This window comes from Hydra vulgaris, chromosome 04 (assembly GCF_038396675.1).
Source record: "Hydra vulgaris chromosome 04, alternate assembly HydraT2T_AEP".
Lineage (NCBI taxonomy): Eukaryota > Metazoa > Cnidaria > Hydrozoa > Anthoathecata > Hydridae > Hydra > Hydra vulgaris.
Window position 1 is genome coordinate 20,684,783 of NC_088923.1, and position 26,293 is coordinate 20,711,075.

Below are 26,293 nucleotides of genomic sequence, written 5' to 3' on the forward strand. Positions count from 1 at the left end.
GGGGGGGGTGTAAACAAAATGTTACGGATGCGTTACAAAGGGGAAGAGAGGAGGGAGTTGGTCAAAAATGACATATTTTTACTAACATTACGGTAAGCGTAACGCTAAACTTTTCAAAAACCGTAATATAACTATTATGTTAGCGTTATATTTTTTACAGTAAGCGCAATTTCTCAGAACGTAACAGGCACTCTTTTTGACATTAGCGAAATTAGGGAAACTGTTTTGCTAACGCATGGTATGCTTTTTGCCATTTATATAGATAACATTTTTCAAAAGTAAATATTAAAGCCAAAGTTTGCACAGATTTGTTGATTAAACAACTTTGTGTTAACACGTCATGTGATTCATATTGCTGCATGCCAGTTATGTAATAACAATACCTTTGAACAACGACATTGATTTGTATATGATTGATCGGTTGTTGTTAAAATTTACTTAAGCCATATATATCGTTATCGGATTTTCTAAAACTTATTTATTTAGTTAAGAGACGATGAATGATAAAAATATGTTTATTGTAAAAATTAAGAAAAAATGTTGTGCCTACATATGAGGTTGAACTCCCACTCCCCTTTAAGGTTTAAGATGCATGACTTGCAGCATTTGCAAATTTTAAATCCTACATTTTTTTTATAGTATATATATATATATATATATATATATATATATATATATATATATATATATATATATATATATATATATATATATATATATGTATATATATATATATATATATATATATATATATATATATATATATATATATATATATATATATATATATATATATATATATATATATGTACATTAAAAAAACAAAAACAAGATATTTATTTTCTTTTTTAAATCATACAATAATATTATAAAAATGATAAATATAACTATAACAATAATAATAACAAAAATAACAATAAAAATAATAATAATAAAAATGATAATCAAAAAAAAATTCATAATTCTATTGATTGTAGTAAGTAAAAATAATTGATTAATAAAAAGTATATACATATAAATAATAAAAATATAAAATAATGTAATAATGAGTAAATTAATTAGAAATGTTTCATAGTAATAACAAAATTTTTGATGAGAATGATGTCACTCAAACGGAACTCTGATCAAAGGAGTGACACCAGTTTTTAAATATGTCGATGTTGGGCCAACGCAACGCACAACGTTGTTCTAACGTTTTATCAATGTATGTGTGCTAGCTGGGCAGTTAGCACATAAAAGTTTTGAGTTTTTAAATATTTGAATAACACAAGATAATTTTAGAACATTCGGAAAAGTTTCATTTACGAATGATATATTAAATAGTACAGAAAGAATATTTGAAAATTCATAATTAAAATCAAGAAAAATGTTTGTGGAAATGCTTTTTGGGCCTATTGATTTTCTCGGCTTCAAACTAGATAAAAGAGGTAAACTTCAGGAATATTTTTTTTAGATAGGAGAAGACTATGTCAATTTGGATATTTAAGATATTTTGTATAGTTTATGTAAGACGAATGAATATTGGATTTATGTTTTTGTGCGACGTTTGCAAGAAAAGTGTTAAACTTTTCAGAGATAAGATTTGGTTCAGTTATATATGTTTCTTTATCTTATAAACAGTTGGGAGATGAATGATTAGAGTTTTTGAAATTTGTTAAATTATTAATTTTATTCCAAATTTCGAGAAGATTTTTTACATTTTCTCTAAAGGACTATTTGAAATGCATTTTTGTACTGAGCTTAATTAAGGTAATTATCATGTATTTATATTGCTTGAAAGTAGTTTTAAATGTGTTTATGTTTTTAATATCTTTTGGCCTTAACATTTTTTTTAAAAAAGATTGCGTATTTTAATTGATTTTAAGATTTCTTTTGTAATCCAAGGTTTAAATCGGTGCTTGAAGTACTTAATGCTAATTTTTTTAATTGGGGCGTAGCGATTCTAAATCAAGGTTGTTTCAGAAATAAATGTTTGGAAACAAGAGTTAACATCACGGCTCTCTATAAGATTATCCCAATTAAATTATAATAAATCTGATTTGAAATTTATTTTATTAAAATTTTTAAAATTTTGCGATATAAATTGTGATTACGTGGTATAAATAACTTGTTAAAATTAGGACAAATACAAAATTGAGGTAAATCATCAGAAACTGAAGTTGTCAAATTTCCTGAAATAATTTCATTAGTTATTAAATTAGAAAAAATATTGTTAATGATTTTTGCAGAGTGGTTAGTAATTCTGGATGGCAAAGTGATGGGCGAATATTATAAAGAGAAAGCAAGTTTAAAAAATCAGACGTTGCAATGTCATTATTTGATTGTATTTGATCAATATTATAATCACCTAGTAAGAAAACTGATTTATTTTCAGCATTTATTTTTTGAAGTAGGACAGACATGGTAATTGTAAAATCGTTGATATTCATGCAAGGGTGTTTATAAATGCAACCAACATTATTATTGGATTTTTCAGAAAAAATTATATATATATATATATATATATATATATATATATATATATATATATATATATATATATATATATATATATATATATATATTATTTTGTTTATTTCAAAATAAGTATAATGTCAATATAAATACATCAAATATACATAAGGCTCCTCTATGTTAACCCAGGTAAGCCGCGATTCTGGGTTACATAGAGGAGGCTGATGTAGCTCTCATTCATTGGTTTAGATAACACTTACACAGATCTACATAGAATTGTTTTTGTATTCTTCAATAAAAACATGACAGGACATAGGTTATTTTAATGTACACTTGTATTTATATGCACAAACAATAAACCGTCATCAAATATGATTTTGTATCATAAGTTTCTGGTCAAGAAATTTATGCTACAAAATCTTTAAAGAAATATACAGAAGGTGAATTAACTGCATCTTGCCAAAGTGCATTCCAGTATTTTGTTACTCTTTTATGAAAATGTTGTAAAAACTTTGTTGTTAAATTGTGAAGAGTTTAAGGAAAATAAAAGTTAACTTCATCGATCTGGTGAATATATTTGAATTGTTGGATTAGGTCACATCTTTTCTTGCCATCCTCAAGTGATGTTAGTTTTAGTCTTTTTAATCTTTTTGCATATGGTAGATGTTTATCTCAGATATTGTTTTCGTCACACTTTTTTGGACATTCTCTATCACCGCAAAACTCTTTTTTAGGTAAGGAGACTAAACCTGTACTGCAAAATCTAGATGTGGAGGAATGTATGCAAGGTACAGTGTTTTCCATAAAACTAGTCTGCAGCTACAAAAAGCTTTTTTGTGACAATTAAGCATAGTCTAATACTACTCTCTTTAGCCAATTAGTTAACCATTTCTAGATCAATTTTAGCATTTTATGGCTTAAGCTGGTAGTTTGTGTAACAAGCGCCTGAATGGGACTTTTTCAAACTCTATAGCAATTTCTGAATAAATGACATATGCGGAAGCCTAGGGTGCATGCTTTGTGTTACTGTGTTTATTTGTGACACACCCTCGCTTAGTAAAAAAACCTTGTTGAGCTTTCGATATAAGATATTGTCTAGAGCAAAATTTCGTTATACGATCCTGTGTGAGACTTTCCATGACTTTTCAGACTATAAATTTTAGTAATATCGGTCTTTAATTTAATGGTTGAAGTTTACTCCTTTTTTTCAAAATTGGTGTAACATTAAATTTTTTCACAAATCTGTGGAAAAAATTTTATGTTACACTAATTAATGTTATCCGTGGATATAGATTTCTTGTAGGTTAGTATGATTGGAATTTCAAAAGTAGAAACACACTTTTTAAGAACGCGTAGATGTATTTCCTTGTAAGCCATGGCTTTAGTTTCAGATCAACATTTAAATTATTTTTTCTACTTCACGCTCATGAATGCTGTTTTCAAGCTGACGTATGGCTTGTGACGTTTGACTTGTGTGACGTAGATCAAAAAGTAGCAAAAAATCTTTTTGTTCAACTGCAAACACTGTCTGTAAATAATTATTTGATATAGCGTAAATTTCGTCTTTTTTTGAAGTTGTTAACCTGTTTGTTGTTTCCAGGCTGAAAGTTTATTCATGCACTCGTTGTTTGCTGCGAACGTGAAAGTGTATGCATTTTGGTTTAGACTTGCATATGCTTATGTGATATGCATAAACTAATTCTTCTTCATATAAAAGTATAAAAGTAGACTATTTTTTAACATTTTTGCGTGCAAATTTTACCTCCGATGTAATCCATTGGTGCACATTTTTTTTAGATGGAATTATAGTTGCTAATATTTGTTCTGCAACAAATTTTTTTAGATATCATTAAATAAGTTAAAATTATCGTTAGCTGTATAATCTTTAAAAATGGTATGCCAGTTGTTTGAAGCTATTTTGCTTGATATTGCATGATATTCGGCTCAACGCTATAATAGTCAAGGATGTAAAAGTTTTGTTTAAACGAGCGGGCCATTATACCAGTAATAAAACAGTGTGATTGACCTGTTTTTGCCAAAAATAGTGGGTCATTTTCTATGAGACTCATAATCTCATAGAAATGACCCGCTATATATCTCCTATATGGATCATCACTATTAATTAAGTTAAGTACTGATGTTGGTTCAACGAAATTTGAATGACTGTAAGATGGAAACCTTATTAGCTGTGTTAAGTTATTATCTAAGTTATTATCTGTCTAAACCAGATTGGAACCTCGACTCTCTAGAGCATTCATCTATCACATATCCAACGATTAAAACTCTACTAGTTATTTCAATAGATTCATACCATGTGTGGCCTAAATTAAATTCACCATATAATAACATAGAGGAGCAGTTATTAGTTAACATGACCTGTTTGGCCGCTGCAAATGATTTAATTGTTTGAGTTGAGCTTCAAAAAAGTCCATTACTTATTTACTACTCAACTTTTTTACTACAATTCCAATAATAATGGCATTTAATTCTCTTTAGTAGGTGTGTTGAAATTAGTGAACATAATTGCTTACAGTGTTGCTTGGCTTTAGAAGACTTTCCAATGAGTGCATTGTTTTTTTATATTTAAAATTTTTAGTTCATTTATTATATTTTCTTGTGCAATAACTTTCTCCTTTAATAAATTTATTGCCAATTGCAAATCTGGATACGCTACAAGTACTGCTTTGTCTAGCTTAGTTACGTATATATATATATATATTGTGGAAAGCCAGCAACTGTGAAGGAAAAGCTCTAAACAACGATTATTTTACATTGGACTTTTCATTGCTCTGTCCAAAGCCTTTGACACAGTAAACCATGATATACCGCTAACTAAACTTGAAAACTATGGTATTAGAAACAAAAATTTAGTTTGGTTCAAAGACTGCCTAACAAAGAGAAAACAACTCATATGCTATGGTTCAAAAGTAACAGTTAACACTCAATAACTTGTAGGATTCCTCAAGGTACTATTGTGGGGCCATTATTTTTTTTTCATTAGATTTCAAAATACTTTTTAAACACTTTTGGTGAACAATTAGAAAAAGTTAATGAGTGGTTTTTAAGTAACAAACTTTCTCTGAATGCTGACAAATTAAATTCGTATTATTCCATAATTCAAATAAAGTTCATAACATCCCATTGCAATTACCAAATCTTATTATAAACAAAACTATTATTAGAAGAAAATCTTTCGTTAATTTTTTAGGCTTTTGGATTTGGATGAAAATCTACGATAGAATTTTCGTATAAATAGTCTAGAAAAATTTTTTTTTAAACTATTAGAATGATATATAGAGCTGAACCATTTCCTAATTTTAAATTACTAAAAGGTTTATACTTTGCTTTTATTCATAATTACTTAACGTACTGTAACATTGCTTGGGCAGGTACTAATCATGCAAAACTAAAAATGCTTTACAGTAAACAAAAACTTGTATTTGGTGCTAAAAGAGAAGAATCTCTTTTAGAGAAGGTTTTTCTCTTCAGAGAAGACAATTTAGTTAACTTCTTGTATTTTAAATCAATCGGATGATTTGGTCTTGATGATGTACCCTGAAATCACAATATCCTTTTCAAACCCAGAATTATCCTAAATCCTTTTAATCCTAGATACCAAGTAGCAGTTTTCAGGATTTGTTCAAACATCATTTTCACAAACAAAATCCTTGAATTTTGATCTGAACCTGGAACCAACATTAGTAGAAGTAAATTTGTACTTAACCTGTGACTCGTAAACGATAAATTAATAGTGTCTCAAAATATCACAACCAGATTGTAGTTGTCTTTGAGATAATCCCACAGTGGGTACTTAAACAGGTAAATATACATCAACCTTTCTGTATCTTCTGTATTATTTCGTTTTTTGCATCTTTTGTCCTATTATTATCTCTTTTCAGCTGTTTTATTCTTTTTCTATTTAAAGTTTCAAATAATAAGTTTTTTTATTGGATTTATTGATAAATATTACTAATTAATATCCTAAAAAGTTCCAAACTATATTTTATTCCCTCTTATACCAATTATAATAAATTTGCTGCTACGGCTTTTATAAGCAATTTCACGAGAATTCCTTTGTGCGGAAAAAATATCTAAATGAAATTATTTGTGTACCAATCATGTTTAATGTCCAAAGGGAATTATAACAACATTTAATAAAGTTCATAAAAATGTTTTAATTATGTCGTAAAGGCATTATATGGTACTAAATATTAGATTTAATAAAAGCATTTTGTGCTGTTGTATACCAAGTAGTGTTGTTTGTAAGTGCACAAAGCAGTCAAACTCAAAATTTACTTAATTATTTTCGGAATACCTAATTCGCCTTGCTTATTAAATATCGATGTTTTAACTAATTCTTATTGAATATTGAAACAAATTATACTCATGTAAAAGTTATTATAAATTTTTTTTCTTAAAAATAATTGATAAAATAATTGATAATTGAAATAAATTGTATTAAAAAAAAAATTGAACAACTCCTAATATTTTTAGGCCCACCAGGAAAATTCATCTGTTTAGCAGGTAGAGCTTGCTGCGACAAATCAGGACGTATATTTTCATGAAGGTAAACTTTTTTATGAATATAAATATAAAATAAAAATAAAATAACTGATTACTTTAAAATATTTAACAAAGAATTATTGGAAATAAATAAGTTTGTTATATTAAAAAACAAAAGCACCGTAAAAAATAGCACTTATTTGAAAAAACTTCAAACTATATCACATAATTGCAAATCGTTAAAAAACACCTATTTTGTTTATTTATTAAAAAAAAATCATTTATCACCGAAAACAAATTAATAACGAGGTTATTTGAATTTATTTTTTACCTAGAGTAAAAAAGTTTTACTGTCGAAGGCTGACCCACCTACTCTTGGTTAATGTACGACTCACCTACTCTTGCTTGATGTACCACCTCGTCTTGATGTACCACCTCGTCACATGTCTCGTCTTAGTTGATGTATTCGACCAACCTATTCTTGGTTGGTTAATGATAAAAGCCATTCTTTTTGAAATTCAGTTCGGACTTAAACCCTTCCACTTTTCTTAGTTTAACAATTTTTTTTTTGTCTTCAGCTTGCAACTTCACAATTGGTATTCTAAAAGAGATATGGAAATTATATTTTGAAAATCTTATGAGGCCTTTATTTCTAACTGCTGCGCCAAGGCTAAGGCTGTTGACGGACACCCGGATATCCGTCCGTTGGTTATTGCCCGGATAGCATTTTTATCTGACGGGTACCCGTAGTTTTACTAGTTCAAGTTTATTTTGATTCTTCTTTTAAGTTTTAAAAAATAATTTCAAAACAATTTAAAAATATCAACTTGATATGAAAACAATTTCTTAAAGATTTTGTTGATTTTCACTAGTTATGATTTTGTCACAATCAGTATATCATAAAAGTATAAAACTTTTGGAATGTAATAGGATACCTTTTTGGTTGTAAAAATAGATTTGATAAACTTTTGGCAAAGCTTTCTGGGATCGTTATGCAGACAAACAGACAAAAAAATGCAAAGAATCTTTCTACCAATTCTGTCGAAAATGTGTGCAAAAGAGCAGTAAAACCATGTTTATAGGATTTATTAAGTGCTGCAGTGTTTCCTGTTGGAAGTTGACAGCCTTATTTAAAAACCATGTTTATAGGATTTATTAAGTGCTGCAGTATTTCCATTCCTGTTGGAAGTTGAGAGCCTTATTTAAAAACCATGTTTATAGGATTTATTAAGTGCTGCAGTATTTTCTGTTGGAAGTTGACAGCCTTATTTAAAAACCATGTTTATAGGATTTATTCTCATCAGATTTTTGCTACCTTCAACGTTTCCCAGATGGTGTAAATTAAAAAATTAGAATAAATTAATGACAAGCTTGGAAAAAAGGATATAAATAAAATAAAGCAAAATTGTATGAACAAAAAGTTTACATCTTGTAGATTTTCATTTAGAAAAGAATGAATAATATTAACATAAGTGTAAATAATATGTATAATCATCATAACAAAGAAATTTGTAAACTCTTTATCAGTTCTGATGTAAATACAGAATACAGCATTGTTGATTTTAATATTGGAAATATATTATAATTTATTAAATTATATTATATTATAATATATTATATTATATTTAATATATTATAATACATGTATACATGAACATGAAAAATTTAATTTGATCGCTTTAATGAATCTCAATTTTCTACTTTTATGACTTTCTTGGACCAGCAAATTATCAACTTTTGTATTTTAGCTCAAGAAGTGTGAGAGCTAAAACAATGTTTTAATAGTTATCAGTTGAAAAGCATAAACACGTATCAAATTTTATTAGTTTAAAAACTAATTTTTATTGTAAATAAAAGCAAAGGGTTTACTGCACTAAACAATATTTTAACAAATTTATTTTTAACGTAACACGCATTTGATTAAAAAAAAAAAAGGTTGTTTCAAGAGCGACAAAATTATAAGACAATTTTACAAAAAACGTTTTATTTGCAAACCGCAGTTGAGGCCAATTAAGAATATTTATTTGATGTAAACACCACAGAAAATTATTAATCTGTAAACTTTTTTGATCTGTCAAAAATTTAGTTTAGGTTTTTTTTTTTATTAAGGATAAAAAAAAATTAAATAATAATGGGTGGTGCTGCACCGTTGAGTCCAGATGAGAAAAAGTGCTCTCTAAAATATCGAAAATGGGTCACTCTAGCCATGTTAGTTACATGGCTAGAGCTATTGGACGCAGCCGAAATGTGATTAAAAACTACGTTAATAGTCCCCATATGTATGAAATAAAAAAATGTCCCGGACGTCCATCAACATTAAGTAACCGTGATAGGCGAAGGTTGTTGAGACAAGCTTCAAATTCTTCATTAACTGCACGTCAAGTTGCTGCATAAGCAGGTGGGATTGCTAATTTACAGTTCAGCGAGTTATTCGTAATACTTTTCACCTTTCGCGCAAAAAAACTTCAGCGAAAACAAACTTTGACAACAAATCACATAAACAATCGAATTACTTTTGCAAAGGACCAGTTAACATAGAAAGAAGAGTGGCAATATGTAGTATTTTCTGACGAAAAACGATTTTATCTTGATGAACCGAGTAGACGAAATTATAATTTTCACGATTTGCGTAAAGAACCAGTAACACAGCAACGACGTCAAATGGGTTGTGGTGGTGTAATGATTTGGTGTGCGATTGGGTATCATGGTAAATAAAAAACTCATTTTATTGACGGAAAAATGAAGGCTAAGGATTATCTTTTAGTTGTTCAAGAATTCTTACGACATGAAGTCTCTGTCATTGGTGGTGAAAATTTTGTTTTTCAGCAAGATAATGCTAGCGTTCATACAGGATAGTAAAGGAATATTTCAACAGAAGTAAAATTGAGACATTGAAGTGGCCAGCTAGATCTCCAGACCTGAAAATTATTGAGAATGTTCAGGCATAGTTGTCACATTTAGTGTTTGAAGGTGGTAAACAATATAGTTTACAAGCTGACTTGAAATCATCCATCGCATCTGCATGGGATGCAATTAAAATTTCGTACATGAAAAAAATCTATGATTCTTTTCCTTCTAAATTGATTGAAGTGATCCAAAAAAATGGTATAAGTACCCGCCATCGATTGTCTAAAATTGAGATGTCTTTTTAGATAAATGACAATTTGTATGAATTTTTTCCAAAAGTGTCTTATAATTTGGTCGCACTAAAAAAACAGTTTTTTTTTAATAAAATAAGAGTTAGGTTTAAAATAAATTTTTTTAAATGTTGTTTAGTCTTGTAATCCCTTTGCTCTCATTTACTATAAATTAGTTTTTAAATTAGTTTTTAAATATAAATGTGTAGTTGAGTTTTATAAATATTTTGGGGTATCTTATCATCATGTCGCGCAGTGTATTTGTATTGCAGTATTTTTGGCGTGAGAAAAGTTTACGATAGAAGAGGCCATGTAATCAAAAAGAATTGTAAAAAGCAAGAGTTTGTTTTGAAATATTTAGTCAACATATTTATTTAGATTCAAATTAAAATAAACAATTCAATCAAAAGTTCAGATTTTTGATTTGATGGAGTAATGCTTTATTTATTGACATTAGCATATTAATTTGTTAATGTTACTTCATAATTGGTAAACTTTTATCAATACTTGTGTGCTTGAATATCTTTATAAAATTTAAGTTTTGTTTTTACAAATTTAACTGTTTATTTATTTTGTTATTATTTTTCGCTATTTGCAAATTTTTTATTTTTGTATGTGTATATAAAAATTCCTTTGTGCAATCCGTATACAATTACTAATACAAAAAAATGTTTAAAAAGATTTAAAACCATTTTAAACAAATTCGTCAAAGTTGAAATTTAAACTTTTTTAAAAATTATGGATTAAAACTTATTCATAATTATTTTTGTAAATATGTACTTATTTTATTTGGTCGCAACTTTTAAAAAGAATTATATATACTTATTAACTAAATATATTTTGAATATTTTTGTTTTAAAAATGCCATTTTAACTGTCAATGTTTAGAGTGCTGCTCAATGTTTTACTGACCTTGTCAAATTCTTTTTATTTAAGTGTTAACTTTCAGGTACTTAATACGAAGGTGGGGTACTTAGATAACTTTTGGAAAATATAGGGGAGAACGGGGTGGGATGGGACAAAAAAATTTGCTTGCGTGCTGCGCTTTAAATTTTCCACAAAAACCATACAAATCGGTTTAAAACTATAGTCCAATGAATTGTCATGTTAAATTATTGCAAAACCCATTATTTAACCATCAAATTAAGTTCAAGGGCTTGGTTTTTTAAAGTGACACTGTTTGTCCCATGTCACCCAATGATGGGGTGAAATGGGACAATGGTTGGGGTGAAATGGGACAATGGTTGGGGTAAAATGGGACAATGGTTGGGGTGAAATGGGACAAAAAAAAAAAACAAATAATTTTAAGCATTATTTTTTTGTTTATTCTACTCCTTATAAAACATAACAATACACAAAATTTATTCATGTTTAACAAAAATAAAATACCATTCTAAATGCATTTGTAACTTTGTTTAACAGGTTGCTTGATGTTTAAATTGAGTCAAAATTACGTTGATGTTTGAGGAGGTAACTTTCTTTTTCTTATCTTTATCTTCTTTTTTTCTTTTACATTCTGATAAACTTTCAACTAGTTCATTTCTTGTTGGTGTGTCTGTCAATACCAGAGACTTCGAACATTTTCTTTTTGCACTTTTTCTCTTTGCCACCCTTTCACCCGCTTTTGGAAATGGCCTTATATCTTCTGCTGTCCAATGGTAGGCAGAAGTGCTGATTTGCTGTTTCTTTTCATTAATAACTTAATATACAATACACAGTGATGTGGGGATTGTTTGTTTGTCGGAATTGCCATTTGCTGGAATTGGTCGATCAGATACATGAGAACATAAAAAGTCGACATCACTGATAACATATAGATCGTACGGGAAAATGCCAGCTGCTTTAAAATCATTTTGAATGTTTTGGGAAGTAAAGGCTCTCGCATAAGCTATTCCTAAATTTTTAGAAATGTCATATATTGTCATAGGAGTATTTGGATGTGCCTTTAACCATGAATCACATGCTGAATTGTAACACTTCTTTAATGGCCCAAATACTGATCTGTCAAGTGATTGGAGTTTGTGGCTGCAATGGGGTGGCAATGTCAAGAGCACATCCTTAGCTTTATCCATCTGTACAATCGATAAATATGTTTTGTGGTTGTCCATTATTAAAAGTAATGGATGATCCTTGCTAGGATGTCCATACTCTACAAAATGATCAAACCATTTCAAAAAATTTATGTATTTATCCATCCACTAGGATTAGCATCACCTTTTGTACCTGTTGGTGCATCTTTAAGCATATCGCTACGAAAAAGGACACGAGGAAATATCAAAAACGGTGGAATAAAATCTCCAAGGGCATTAATGCAACCCACCATTGTAACTAGGGTTCCCCTTTCAACAGAAGTTACCTGTCCTACTTGCTGTACTCCTTTACCAGCAATCACTTTCACTGGCTTATGAACAGTTGTCAGACCTGCTTAATCAATGTTGTAAATGCAATCAGCAGAAAAGTTATAGCGCTTCTGCACACTGTCAAGGTTTTTGAAGAAAGTATCTACATTTGTGTGATTGAAACTAGTTGTTCGACTGAGGCTGGTAGCTTCTGGCATACGAATAGATAACTTTGTACGATTTAAGAATAAATAAAACCATTCAGTTCCAGCTGTTTCACTTTTTTCCAGTTTTCTAGTATTTTAATGTCATTTTTAATTACATATTGATATGCAAGTTGCTTTGTTTCTCTAACATCAAGTCCATAATGCAGATGCTTGACAAAGATATATTGAAAGTTCATCTTCTTGTGCCTTATTAAAAATATATTTATGTTGTTCATCAAAGTATAAGTTACTGTAAGAAGTTTCTTTATTAACCTTTATTTTCCGCTGCGAACTTGATTTTGAAATTGTATACTTTTGTGCAGCTGCTCGTAGTGATAAACTGCCTGTTTCGACAGCCATCACAGCAGCTTTTATTATATGAGCATCAGGCTTTAACCAACTTGTCACTTGTTTGTACTTTCTTGGCATCTGAAAAATTATTACTCATATTACTCACTCCATAATTAAAAAAAATTATACTCTTTTTAATTGCATTAACCAAAATCCAGATTAGGCTATAAGTTTTAAATTTATTTTCATGAAAATAAAATAGTATCACAACCCTATAAAACTTATAATGTGAATAAATTTAATAAGGCTAATAGTGAAGAACTTTATTTAAACTGAATTTAAAATACAAAAATGATTGGCATTAAAACAATACTTACTGTGAAAGGTGTCTTCAGGACAAAGAAACAAAAAAATCCAATATAATTATTATTATTTTCTATGATAAAAAAACACTTTACTATAAAGTAAACATTGAAATCTTATCATAAACATAAACATAATTTTCTGTTCACTTGCTTTTTTACAAAAATATTGATTATAAAAGTTAAAGTAGGGGAAACCGGGGCTAGTTGGCCGCAGGGGTAAGTTGACAAACTGCGTTTATCTTTAGAGCCTTTCATCAGAAAGTGACAAAAACTACTCAGAAACTTCCTTATTGACCATTTCATCATTCACTGTAGTATTGTCAGAATTCGCGCATGCGCAAGGGAGATATTGAGATTTATGCGTTTTTTGGACAAAAACGTAACTTTTAGAACATCGCTTCCTTTTTACTTTACAAAGAAAATATTTAGTCGTATGAAAAAAAAGTTATTGTAAAAGTTCCAGTCACAATTGGTTTACTATATCCAGTCAGCCCTTTTTTTCAAAGCTGCCGTTTTTCAGGATCTATAGACTGTTTATTAAAAAAAAAGCTTACGGGGTAAGTTGACAAATTTTTCACGGGGTAAGTTGGCTCATAGCATTTACTATGGAAAAAATATTTATTTTTATAAAATTATTATTTTTTTTTTTTTTAATTTTTAACAATATTGAAAATATTTATTCTTACAAAAAAATTAAAAAAAAAAATTTTTTGGTTTTTTTTCCACAGATAAAAGGTGGGCTACTGTTTGGCTTTTATACGGACTAATATTTGGTACCAGCTAAAAGTAATATTACATTTTGGGATAAAATTGTTGCAAAAATTAATTAAAAAAAAATTTCTATTAATTTTGCACTTAAGGTGGTAGACCACTATTAAAAATCGAAAAAATCATTTTTTCAATTTTAAAGTTTTTAAGTAATATAATTATGGTAGATTACGAATTTCATATTAGTTTTATATAAAAATAAAGCTAACCCTATTAAAAATCAGTTTTTAATAATGCAGTTTAGGCATTTTTATAAATTTTTCCGTAGCAACGGATTGTTTATTCCGTTGCTATGTAGCAAAAATGGAAGTTATCCAACAAAATACCTTAAAATTAAGAAAAAAAACTTCATTTGTGGTGACTGCGACTCTAAAACTACTTTTTGTTTATTATTAAATGCTTTTGGTGCAGTGTGTTACATGGTTTTTAACAAATTTCTTTAGTAAATGTCTAATTACTTTACAAAAATCACAACTTTCTTCGGCTAATTTTTTGTCTTCTTTACTTTGGTTAAATAATAACTGAAATAATGGGAAATAAAGATAAAAGAAATAAAATAAGGTATAGCAAGAAACGCAGACTCTTCAGAAGAAACCAACATAAATCATCTAACGTTGTAGCTGAAAAAAATCTATCTAATTTAGAAGAATTACAATTCAAATGTAGCTCTGCAAAAAAAAAATAAAGATATTGTCATCCTGTCAATTGTCACTTTTTATTTATTTACTATAAACAAATATTTAATTAAGTTGATAAGAGTTAAAATTGAAACTAAATTGCAAATCAAAATAAAAAACTTTTTTTTTCATGTGTTTTTTTTAGATGTGTTTTTCTCAGTTCTTTAAAATTCACGACTTTGCGGTAATTATCTCTTGATTCTCTTCACTAATTTTCATAAAATTTTCAGGAGTTGTTCCTTTAGTTATTATGGATGTCCCCTACCACTTTTATTGCATTATGATAACTCGATAAAAAGATATTAAAGTTCAAATATGGTCAAAAATGCCCCTTTTTTGTTTTCGAAGTGTTTTTTTTATTTAAAAAAAACTGTTTAATGCTTTTCTTTTGTTTTGGTACAGGATCTTTTTCATTATATTAAAAGCAAGTCTGAAAAATTTCAAGTTGATACCATACATAGTTTTTGAGATATTCACCGCAACGAAATAACCCTATTTTGGGGTTTACGGGACCAAATTTCTTAAGCCATTTAATAATCAAAAAAAAAAAAATTGTCATTAAAATGTAAATTTTAATCAACTTATATAAAAATAATTTTCAAAATGTAATTTTTGAAGGATATTTTTTTATTAGTGGTCTACCACCTTAATAGTGCATTAATAATCATTTTTATAGTTTGCGCCAACTTACCCCGTGGTGGAGTAAGTTGGCGCAAATTTTTTTTTTTTTAAGGGTCCGGAAAGGCCCCAAGAATTTTTTTTTGTAAATGAATGCAAATTTTATAAGATACCCTTATCCATACTCTTTAAAACTACACTTTAATATTTTTAAAAAAATGTACTGTTAGGGCAACAGAGCTCATAGAGTATAAACCGAGCCAACTAGCCCCGGTCTCTCCTACAGTAAATTAAAAAAAAATGCTAAAATTGAACAGTGTCCCATTTCACCCCAATTCTCCTGTCCAAAAAAGCAGAAATTTAGCTTGATATGTGTATCTGTTATCACTTGGCAAATTCAACTGCTGACCATTTGAGTGAAAACATTTTAAGAAATGGTGTAGGCAGTCCGGTTGAACATTTAAAACTCTAAGGCACTAAGCGTCCAAAAGTAAATCCAGAATGTCATTTCAAAAGAAATCAAATCAAAGCCGTCTTCAATCCTTATTGATGACTCAACGGATGTGAATTCAACCAAGCACCTTGAAATATGTGTAAGATATTTTTCAGAAAAAAAGAAACATATTGTTGATGACTTTCTTGGTCTCATTCAAGTGCTCTCAACAACTGGCATTATGTCTTTAATTCCTTGATTTATGAACTGCACTGGATTATCTCTTAAAAACTGTATTAGATGTAGTTCAGATGGTGCACCAAATGTTATTGCCATGGATTTTTTTTTTTTTTTTTTAAATGCCCCAAGAAGTCCTAACGGTCTTGTCACAGAGGACTGCAGAAGTGCATTTAACCAGGAAGTTCACGCCTCCTTCCTTACAGTGACGCAAAAATATGTCTCGAGCTCGTTTCGAGCCTAGATCTCCTGCTTATAAAGCAAGTGCTTTAGCGATAGCACCATAGCCGCATACATTACTCAGTCTGGTCTCGTGGTTAAACTATACAGTCAAACTGTATTATTATAATGATGCGCATTTGTCAACCCCTGTATCTCGTGTTGCAAAATGCTTTTAATGCAATTCCATACCCAGTTGGGCTTTTTTGAGTAAAGTTCCTGGTTTTTACAAAAGAACACTATTCGTCAAAACGAGTATGAAAAATTATTTGAACTCATGAATCTAAACATTGAATGCAAGGGACTCCAATCCTTTTTTCAGAAGTTTTTTGCGATTCGTTGGTTGGTTCGAGAAAAGTTTTTTATAACTTGCTTGTGAATTGGCAAGAACTAAAAGCATTTTTAATTTGTGCTGAAATGAATGCAAACTCTGAGATCCTTTACAAAATCTTTACAAAAGCAAAGTGTTCCAAGAAAAAATTAGTTTACTCAAATTTTGTCTTAAAAAATTAAAGTAAAGTTTACTCTAAAAAGTAAAAAATTAAAGTAAAGTTTACTCTAAATTTTTGTTTAATTAATAATATTGGGTTTAGGTAAATGTTTTAAAAAAACTTTTCAACACCTAAACTAACTTTTAAACATATTTTTTTGTAAAAATAGTTTTTTACCTAAAATAACATATGGAGGGGGAGGAGCTAATATAAGAAGGGTAGGGATTTTTTTCAAAACTAATAGGGTATCGCAACTCTAACACAATTTTTGTTAAAAGAATACAACTTTGAAATGAAAAAATACGATCTTTTATGATAAAATCGAGATAAACTCCAGAGTTAACTATATAATCTCAAGCAATAAATGAAACAGTTTAACATGAAATATTGAAATTCCTTGTAAAATAATTTAATCATTTTAATGTTCACAATAGTTAAAAATTTTAAAAAAGGAGAGAAAAGGACTACTTGAAACTGTTTATACCAAACTCAATCATACTTTTCTTCAGCTGTTTTGTATATTTATTGTGTTCCAAACGAAGCTTGTATCACTTTCATAACTGATAGTAATAGTGGTGAGCACTTTCTTCAGCCTGCTCAGCATATACACCAACCCCAAACTGACTGTGCTGAAGAAAAGGAACAAGATGACATACTAAAATATGAACTTTTCAGCTAATATTTAAATGTTAGTTAAACTAAGATGAAGCTGCAGATTTTGAAAATTTTTTTAAAATATAAAACTGATTCAGCAACATATTCTCCAATAAACATACTAAAACCTTTTGTTTTAATAATTAAAAAATTTCTAAAACAGGTAACTACAGGTTGAAGAATTTTTATATTCGGAAATATAGAGCTTGCACTTAGAAGGTTAACTTCTAAATTATCTAATTTATCTGAAAGCCTCCATGAACTCTCATCATCCAAACCAGTGGTAACCTCTAAAGGTTATATAATTCGACTATAGCCACGAGTCAAAACCAGGTCACAGTGTAATTAATATTTTTACAAACATAGAACCAATACCAATAGAAATACATAAATCTGGTTGAGGAATGAGATGATCTACTAAAGTTTCTATAGGTTCAGCAAGATACACAACTCTAAGAAAAATACAGTTTTTAAATTCTATCATGTAATTTTTTTTTGCATTCACCTTCAACAAACTTGTTGTAGTTGATATCCATTTAAGGTTCTTTTTTTTTTTGCTCTCAAGAGTACCTTCCCCTTCACACCTGAGATATACATACTTGCTGCTGTGACTGCTTAAACCAAATAAAGAGTTACAACATTTTAAATCAAATGCTATTGAATATTTTGCATTACTCAGAGCTAGTGGTTTCAATAGTTTGCTAAGATTACCATTATGCTCTGAAACATCTTCAACTAAAGCCAAAACCAATGATCTTTTTAAACCGGAATCATTATTACATTCTGAAGTTGTATGTTTACATAGTGGATCAAAAATAATTATAAATCATTTTAGAAAACCCTGTCCACCATCAATGGAAGTTCTAGCAATAGTGCAATAAGGATTCAAACTTCTTTCATTGATCATACGAAGAATTAAATCAGAAGTATCTTTTACAAATACCAAACTGCGACTTATCTCTTTATCTCCTGAAATGAATGATTCAGTTTTGACATCATAAAAATCTGAAAATATGTTATGCAGTTCATCTATCTGAGTTGATATATTAGGTTCTAACATTTTCTTCTCTAAGTTTAGTCGCAAACGTTTACAAAGTAGCTTATAGATTTCCATTATAGTTTCTAGAGATAACTTTTTAACGGATGCTCTGCTTCATATATTATCAGGTGTACCAACAACAACAATAAGGTTGTTTCCAAAGGTTTTTAAAGAAAAGTTGTCTCCAGATTCAATACTGTCTCTTTTAATTTTTATTTTGATTATCCCAGAAGCAACTTGTTCACTGGATACATTTCCAAAACCTTCAGCCAACATAATTATGTTTTTACACCTTTACTCTTACAGCAAAAGTGAGAGATTTCTTTGCCTAAATAAAATTTAAAGTAGGAAAAACTCTGACATTATTATATTTGTAAAAAAATAAAAATGGCTAGCGGTTATTACCAATAAGCAATTTTTTCTTAAATAACTCTGAAATGCAATCATAGATTGCAGATTAGCTACAAGTAGTGCAAAAAATAAAATAAAAGTGGTCTGCTTTTAACGCAAACCCAGATTTTGTATCTGCTGGCAAATTATCTAACGGCAGTGCAAAAAAAAAAGAACTTCATGCAATACAACCACAGACTTTAAATTATGTTCCGGCAATGCAAAGTAAATATAATTGTGAGTTGCTTGCAATGCAATAACAGGCATTGAATTATCTACCAGCAGTATGATTACAAGCCTGTAACTCCTTACAATGCAATCAAAGACTTTGAATTATTTGTCGGCAGTGCAAAATTTAATATTAAAGTGAAAGTTTTGGAATGCAATAAAAGATTTTAAAAGATCTAACGGCAGTGCAAATTATAACATGAACTGCATGCAATGCAAGAAAGACTTTAAAATATCTGCCGGCAGTACAAAAAGTATGTAATTGTGAGTTGCTTGCAATACAATAACAGACATTGAATCATCTACCGGCATACAATAACGGTATTGAAATGCAACAAAACAAAAAAAGTTAAATATTTGCACGCAATTTGGTCGCGTTAACCATTCAACGTAAAAGTTAAAACATTTGTTTTGAATATTTACTTTAAAAGTAATAGAACAAATGGTGCACAATTTGGTTCTAATATTTTTTTAAAACAAAAGGTTACGTGAATTAACATTTTACTTTAATTATCATTTTACTATCATTTTACTTTAATTTATTAAATTAATTTTAGAAAATTTTAACATAATAAAAGTTTACCAACTTTTGACTTGAATCGTCGTTTGTTCTTGTTCCATATTTGATCTGATTGTTGCCTAATGATTCAATAGGTAAACTTTGTGTAAAATTTTGTTACTTAAATGAGCATAATTTTTTGTGGAATTGTTATTTTTGTTATGAAAATTTTACTACTGTAATGCGGGTTTTAGCCTCTTTTCAATGATATATAATAATCAATAAAAAAAAATTGTTTAAATTTTTACACACATCCCTAACTGATGAGAGCACAATAAAGCAATAAAAAATATAATATTTTTAGCCCTCTTAACTGTAGCGCTGGTAAGGTGACCTTAACTGTAGCGCTGGTAAGGTAACCTTTACACCTTTCTTTTAATACCAAAGATATTTGATATGAACCAAGTTTTGTTTTTGACCAAGTTGTAGTTAAAAACCTACTTAATAATAAAAATCTGTTACCTAGGAAACCTTTTAATAAAATTGACAGATTAAAAGTCATTAAGCAATAAAGATTATGAGCGATTAATTTTTAATCTATTTAAATTCATTTTACTTATTCCAATTTATTTATTTTACTTATTCCACCTTAGATAAAAGATCATGTTAAACATGATCAAAACATGATGTTATATTTATATTAAGTGTTTACTTACACTTGTTGTGTTCTGTTCTTTCTGTTGTGTTCTGTTCTTTTTGTATCCCGATTAATTGGATGGCAGTTGTCTTTACAAAATTTTAGCAGAGCTTCTTCTGCTTCTTCAAAAGATGAATAAATGGCACCGTGACAGAAGTTAGCCATTTATATTAACAAGATTGTTGAAATTTAAAATATTTAATCTTAAAAGCTAGATGTGCCTTTTTTAAAAATTAAAGTATGCAAAGAATTTGATACTTTTTTGCGCATACTAATTGAAAATTGATACTTCAATACTTCCTGCCGGCAATTAACCCCAGAATTAACTGCTGGCACTGCCGGCAATTACCTTTTGCGTATAGAATAATACGCTAATATTAAATAAGTCATATTAATCATAGACTATGCATTGACTAGCATAAATTCAAATTTTATTTGAATTTATGCTACTATGCTAAATTTAAATTTTGTTTTTTTAACAATAATTGAAGAAATACTTTATCAACTAAAATATTATATAAGTTATACAATATTGATAATTTGTTTAAGGAAATTATACCTACTGTAGAAAAGCAAGAAGGACACAAGGTCTTTATAATAATTTTATCAACGATATTTTAATTATTTGTTGTAATCTATTCAGATATTTCACTAATATCAGATTATCTTCTGAGACTTTGTCGGTAAATTTGAGATATTTTCTCAGTCCAATCGGTTAGTTTTAATGTTACACCCCTGTTCAATGCACATAAATTTGTTTTGCAAGAAATACACATTTTTTTGACGCAACACTCTTTTTCTACAACATATTCTCTCCATAATAAATTTTGAATATGAAGTTGTACTGCGTTAGTTACTTCGAAAAGTTTATGTGATCCTCTTCCAAAGATAATAAAGCAACATACACTAATAAGACATTTTTCGTCGGACATTTTGACAAAAAATATAAGTTTTATATGATCGCTTTTAACCGCAATAATAAATATTTTAACTGCAGCATTTTGTATCAATTTGAATAGTTGATGTAATCATAAAATGACGCAATTTATTTTAGACATTTTTATAATATAAATTTAAAATTTAATGTTTTTTTTGATGTTTTTTTTGTTCTTTTATTTCTTCATAATAACTATTACAATAAAATAAATGAAAGAAGAATGCATATAAATTAAAAATTAAAAATTTTGTCACATATAAAATAAGAACGCGGAGACTTGCAGAAGATCAGGTGATATTGTCGTCAAGAACCGCTAGACGTTTTTTAGAGTTAGACGTTTTTTAGAGTTAGAATGAAAAAGAGACCATTTTGTTTTTTCAATATTCAGTGAAAGTTTGTTTGATATAAACCATTGAGAAACTTTCATTAGTTCATTGTCCATACAAGAAAATAGTGTCGTTATGTGGCTATGAGATAAAAAAAAATTTGTGTCATCAGGAAACATAACTCTCATCACATTGGATGCTTCATAGAGGTCGTTTATGTAAATGAGAAAAAGAAGAGGTCCTAGTACAGATCCTTGAGGAACTCTGAAAGTTATTTCTAATAATTGAGATCGCGATGATTGGTAGAAATGAACAAATTGTTTTCTATTGCGTAAATAACTTTTTAATAGCTTGAGAAAATTTCTTGTGATTCCATAATATTTTAGTTTTTTGAAAAGGATTTTATGGTCAATCATATCAAATGCTTTTGATAAGTGAACAAAAATTTCTAAAGTAAATTTGGACTTTTCAAATGAATCTGTAATATATTGAGTTATTTTTAGTATAGCGTGCTCAGTAGAGTTATTTTTCTTAAACCCATATTGATTTTTACATAATATATTATTTTATGACAGATGCTGGAAAATTTTGTTATAAAGAATTCTCTCTAAAATTCTAAAAAAAACAGATTGAACAGAGATAGGACGGTAATTACTGACATTCAACAACTCTCCTCCTTTAAATATTAGTTCAAACAGGGGCAATGAAAAGTAGTTTCGACAACTACTTTTTATTGTCCCTGTTTCTAACAATTTTGATGAAAGAGCCTTTTCACAGGTCATCTACGCGAAAAGCGAGCAGAGAAACAGAATGTCAAACCAACTATTGGATGTTCGCATAACATCTTAATTAATGAGCTAAAAGAGTTGTTGCAATGACTTTAATATCACTGTTTCAATGATCTCAAAGATTGAAAATAATATTTAAACAACAGATTCAAGCAGGAATGAAGATGATCTTCACGTAATTAGCATCACGATATTAAATGTGTCGAAATATACATAATGATGCTTTTTTTAAATTGTATTTAAAGAGTGATTAATACTAAAGCAATATTTAGTAAACAATTTTTTAAGATTAAATGTTTTCCTCTACATCTTTTTTTTTTTTTTTTCTTTTTTGGTTCTGGTTTATTTTTGGTTTGTTTTTTATTTAAATTTGGCTTGCTGCTGAAAAAAAACCTCGCAACCTGCTGCCAGGCATATGGAAAATATAATTTCTATATTTTCTCTTTGCTAAAAGTTAAAGTTTCAGTTAAGCAAATGTTCATACATAAAATACTTTGTTTATTGTTAAAAACATTTTATTTGAAAAAAAAAAAAAATTTTAATTAATTTTTTTTTAACGTGTGCGTAAAAAGAATATTTTAAACAGTAAAATATTTTCAAAAATAGTAGTTTATAATTTATTACAAATATATGCTTTGTAAAAGCAAGTTGTTGCTGTGTGTCCTTTATACTTTACCTTTAAGATGATTGCAATAAAAACATATTATTAACAATGTAGAAAAAGTTAGTTGCTAAAGTATCAAAAGTGTGGTCTTATGCAAACCAAATTGATAAGAACATCGTTAAGTCCAAACTCTGTGAGGCAATTTTGAGTGCGAGTGGTGGTAATACAAGCACACTCTATCTTCATATTACTGGAACACATCGTTTAAATAATGATGGCACCGGCAGTTTGAACACACTAAACATATCTTTTTTATACAGCTTTGCTGCCTAAAGTAAAAAAAGGAAGAAAACTAGTCTCGCATCAGAAAGAACAGACTTATCGTGATGCACGTCGTAACAAAGAAGCTTCACTTAAATTTTGTAATGACAAAAAATTATTGGAAGCCGTCATAAACTAGTTTACTTAATGGAATTTCACGCTTGACATGTTAGAGTTGGGTGATTAGAGCCGTGCTGTATAATTGTTATTGCTATATAAGCGCTAAAATGACTTGGTCGCAAGCCATTATACCGCTTCTGAAACCATTGAATCAGATAACAACTACTTCATCTGGTCAGAATTATGTCGTAAGTCTATCCAGTGTTGGCTTTTGTTTAAAAATGTGTCTGAGCAGCAAAACCAGAAAATGGCACTGCTGCCATCAATTGCAGATTCTCCATTGCTATTGAAATAACAAAACGTTATTACCCGAGAAGATACAGTGTAATAACTGGGTCAAAAGCATCTGTATTAGATCAACGTTATAAGCTTTATAGTTTTCTAAAGAATCTATTTGAAATGAAACATATTCCGCTTGAAATGGAAGTTGAAATGGAAGCTATTGTGAAGAGTTGAAATGGAAGCTATTGTGATGCCAGTATATTGAGAAAGTATTGAAATAGTAGTAGTCAAATTAGTGCCAAAGCGAGACCAAATCTTGTTGGAACCAAACTTACCAAAAAAAAACGTCTTTAATAAATTGGCATTGCCATGCACAGCTAACGAAGACTAGGAGATGAGGATTAACTTGCGTCTTATTATTCGTAATTGCCGTTGAGTGTCAACGGAAACATCTGAGATTTTTGGGGAGATAATACCAAACGTTACGCAAAGCTTACTATTTTTTTTGGCTTTACTTGTTTGTATAAACATTTACTCGCACCCTTCGCGCAATTACCAATGCATACCAACAAGCTGAACAAAAAAAACATAACATTAGCAACTTTAGTGCCATCAGTAAACGCTCTCTTGACTGCTGGGTATGTAGTGTATTAACAGCGTGCATCTTTGGTTCCCGAGACAATGGGCGTACGAGTGTTTTTAAACCACAATTAATACTTTTGTATCCTGGATACTTAAAGTAAAATAAATTTTAGATGAAAAAAAACGGAAAAAAATAAAAAGTTTAAATTAAATATAAAGTTTTGATGGAAAATAAATGAAAGAGAACAACTATTTTAAAAACGTTTATTTTTAAATATATCCGCGTACCTGCCCATTCGTTTGACAGGTTTTTTTACAATTTTCAACAGCCCTAGCTAAGGCTCTTATTGCTCTTATGGCCAATTATTTTATTAATAACATAGTATTTTAAATAATATGGTATTTTAAACTTATATTATTCAGAAGACTTCTATATTTTTTACGAAGTTAAGTAAGAAATTTTATTTACTTTATTTACAAATATGACTTGTAAAAAAGTCGATAAGAGGTAAAAAAATACTACTTAATTCTGATTAGTTACCATGGCACCAACATTTTTTTTACCTCTTACACCCACGTATTATAGCGCTTTGTGAGCTTTATATTATAAATTTGTTACATTAACGACATTTATATACTTTTATCTCACACAGGTGATTATCAGTTTTCAGTTTATTATCTAGAGTTTAGACCATAAATAGTAGCACATTTATTAGCCTGTTTTTTCTTTTTATATTGCCCGTACTATCATTTTTGATCATTTTTCTTATTATTTTGTTATCTATTTATTTATTTTTTTATTGTTTTTGTATGGTGCGATAATTTTAGCTAGGTTGCCGTTCATAAACCAGCGGATCTATATTGACTTGTTTAGTCATAAACTAAACATTGTTTCATCATTTGTTTAGGATGACTAGAGCGTGAGTTATTGTTCACCCTATCCCTGAGACCTAACATTTTATTCCTTCTGCAGAATAGTCTTTACATTCATTTATGATTCTCACTCAATGACATTTACAATCTACTTCTATTTTCACATCTCCCAGGTCTACGTAACTGGACGGCTTCGTTGGTCACTTTTTGCGACCATTGTGTCGCATAAACGAACAAATTTATTCTTTGTGGATGGTGAGCCCCAACTTCTTCCAATGTACACTACAACGACAAAACGGACATTAGGCTATCCTGCTGGATGTGGTTACTGCGCCCAATAACCTAATGGCTACGCTAACACTCACGCACACGTTCATTCGGAAGCTCCACAATGCACGTTGGATCAGCGCTCGCTGACTATGTGCTCGGATCTAAAATCTCACTTCATAGCACATCATTCCACACCAGCACGGGGCAGTAGCTCTTTTGATTAAGAGCGATGGCTTGTGGCCTACGGTGACTAATGTATGCATTCGATCAATTGAAATCCATTCTGCTGGTCTTACGTCTGGCTCTGATGTGCTAGCCCATAAGCGCAAGGAGTGAGTGTGTTTAGCTTTCTATTCACCCGATTTGAAAGTGAACGAAAACATAGCGAGACCATACGAGACGACCAAAAAAAACCTTTTCTTTCCTTTTTTTTTTTTTTACTCTTAGCTATTTTTCTTTTTAGTTTTAGAAAAAAATTTTTGCTTCTTGCAGTTGTTATTTTTGTAAATTTTTATATGTTACGGAACGGTAAAATGCGTTTCTTAAAACGGCGCTTGGTGATAAGCCGACTTAGATCGTTATTTTCTCATAAATTATTTTCTTGTATATTTTGTTTAATAAAAACTATACACGAATAATACAACTGTAATACAACAATAATACAAATTATACACGATAGCAAAATAAACTAAACAGTATTTAAATTAGAATAATGAAAAGCTAGTTTATTTTTTTTTTACTTTAATAAATCTTTGAATAAAAAATTTATGTTTTACGTTGTTAATAAATATTAATGCTCTTTTTAATAATAATTTTAATTTTCAGGATAAACACTTTTTTACAAAAGGTTTCAAAGTTGATGACGAATTCATTACATGCACATCTTTACAAATATGTATTTTGGTTAAAAAATAAAAGTTATTTAATAGTTTAAAAAAATAGCTTTTTACCTGTTTGTATTTTTGAAACCTTTTTTATTATCTTAATATACTTAAGCTTTTAAAAA

General features: G+C 29.1%; 1 long non-coding RNA gene across 1 annotated transcript in view; it reads left to right on the forward strand.

Annotated features, from left to right (window-relative positions):
- Nucleotides 1-26,293, forward strand: part of LOC136079641 (uncharacterized) — a 35,171-nt gene extending 8,878 nt beyond the window's left edge. The window contains exons 3-4 of the long non-coding RNA XR_010638101.1: nucleotides 6,949-7,021; nucleotides 26,113-26,293. This is a non-coding gene — a long non-coding RNA (uncharacterized LOC136079641). The remainder of the gene's footprint in view (nucleotides 1-6,948; nucleotides 7,022-26,112) is intronic.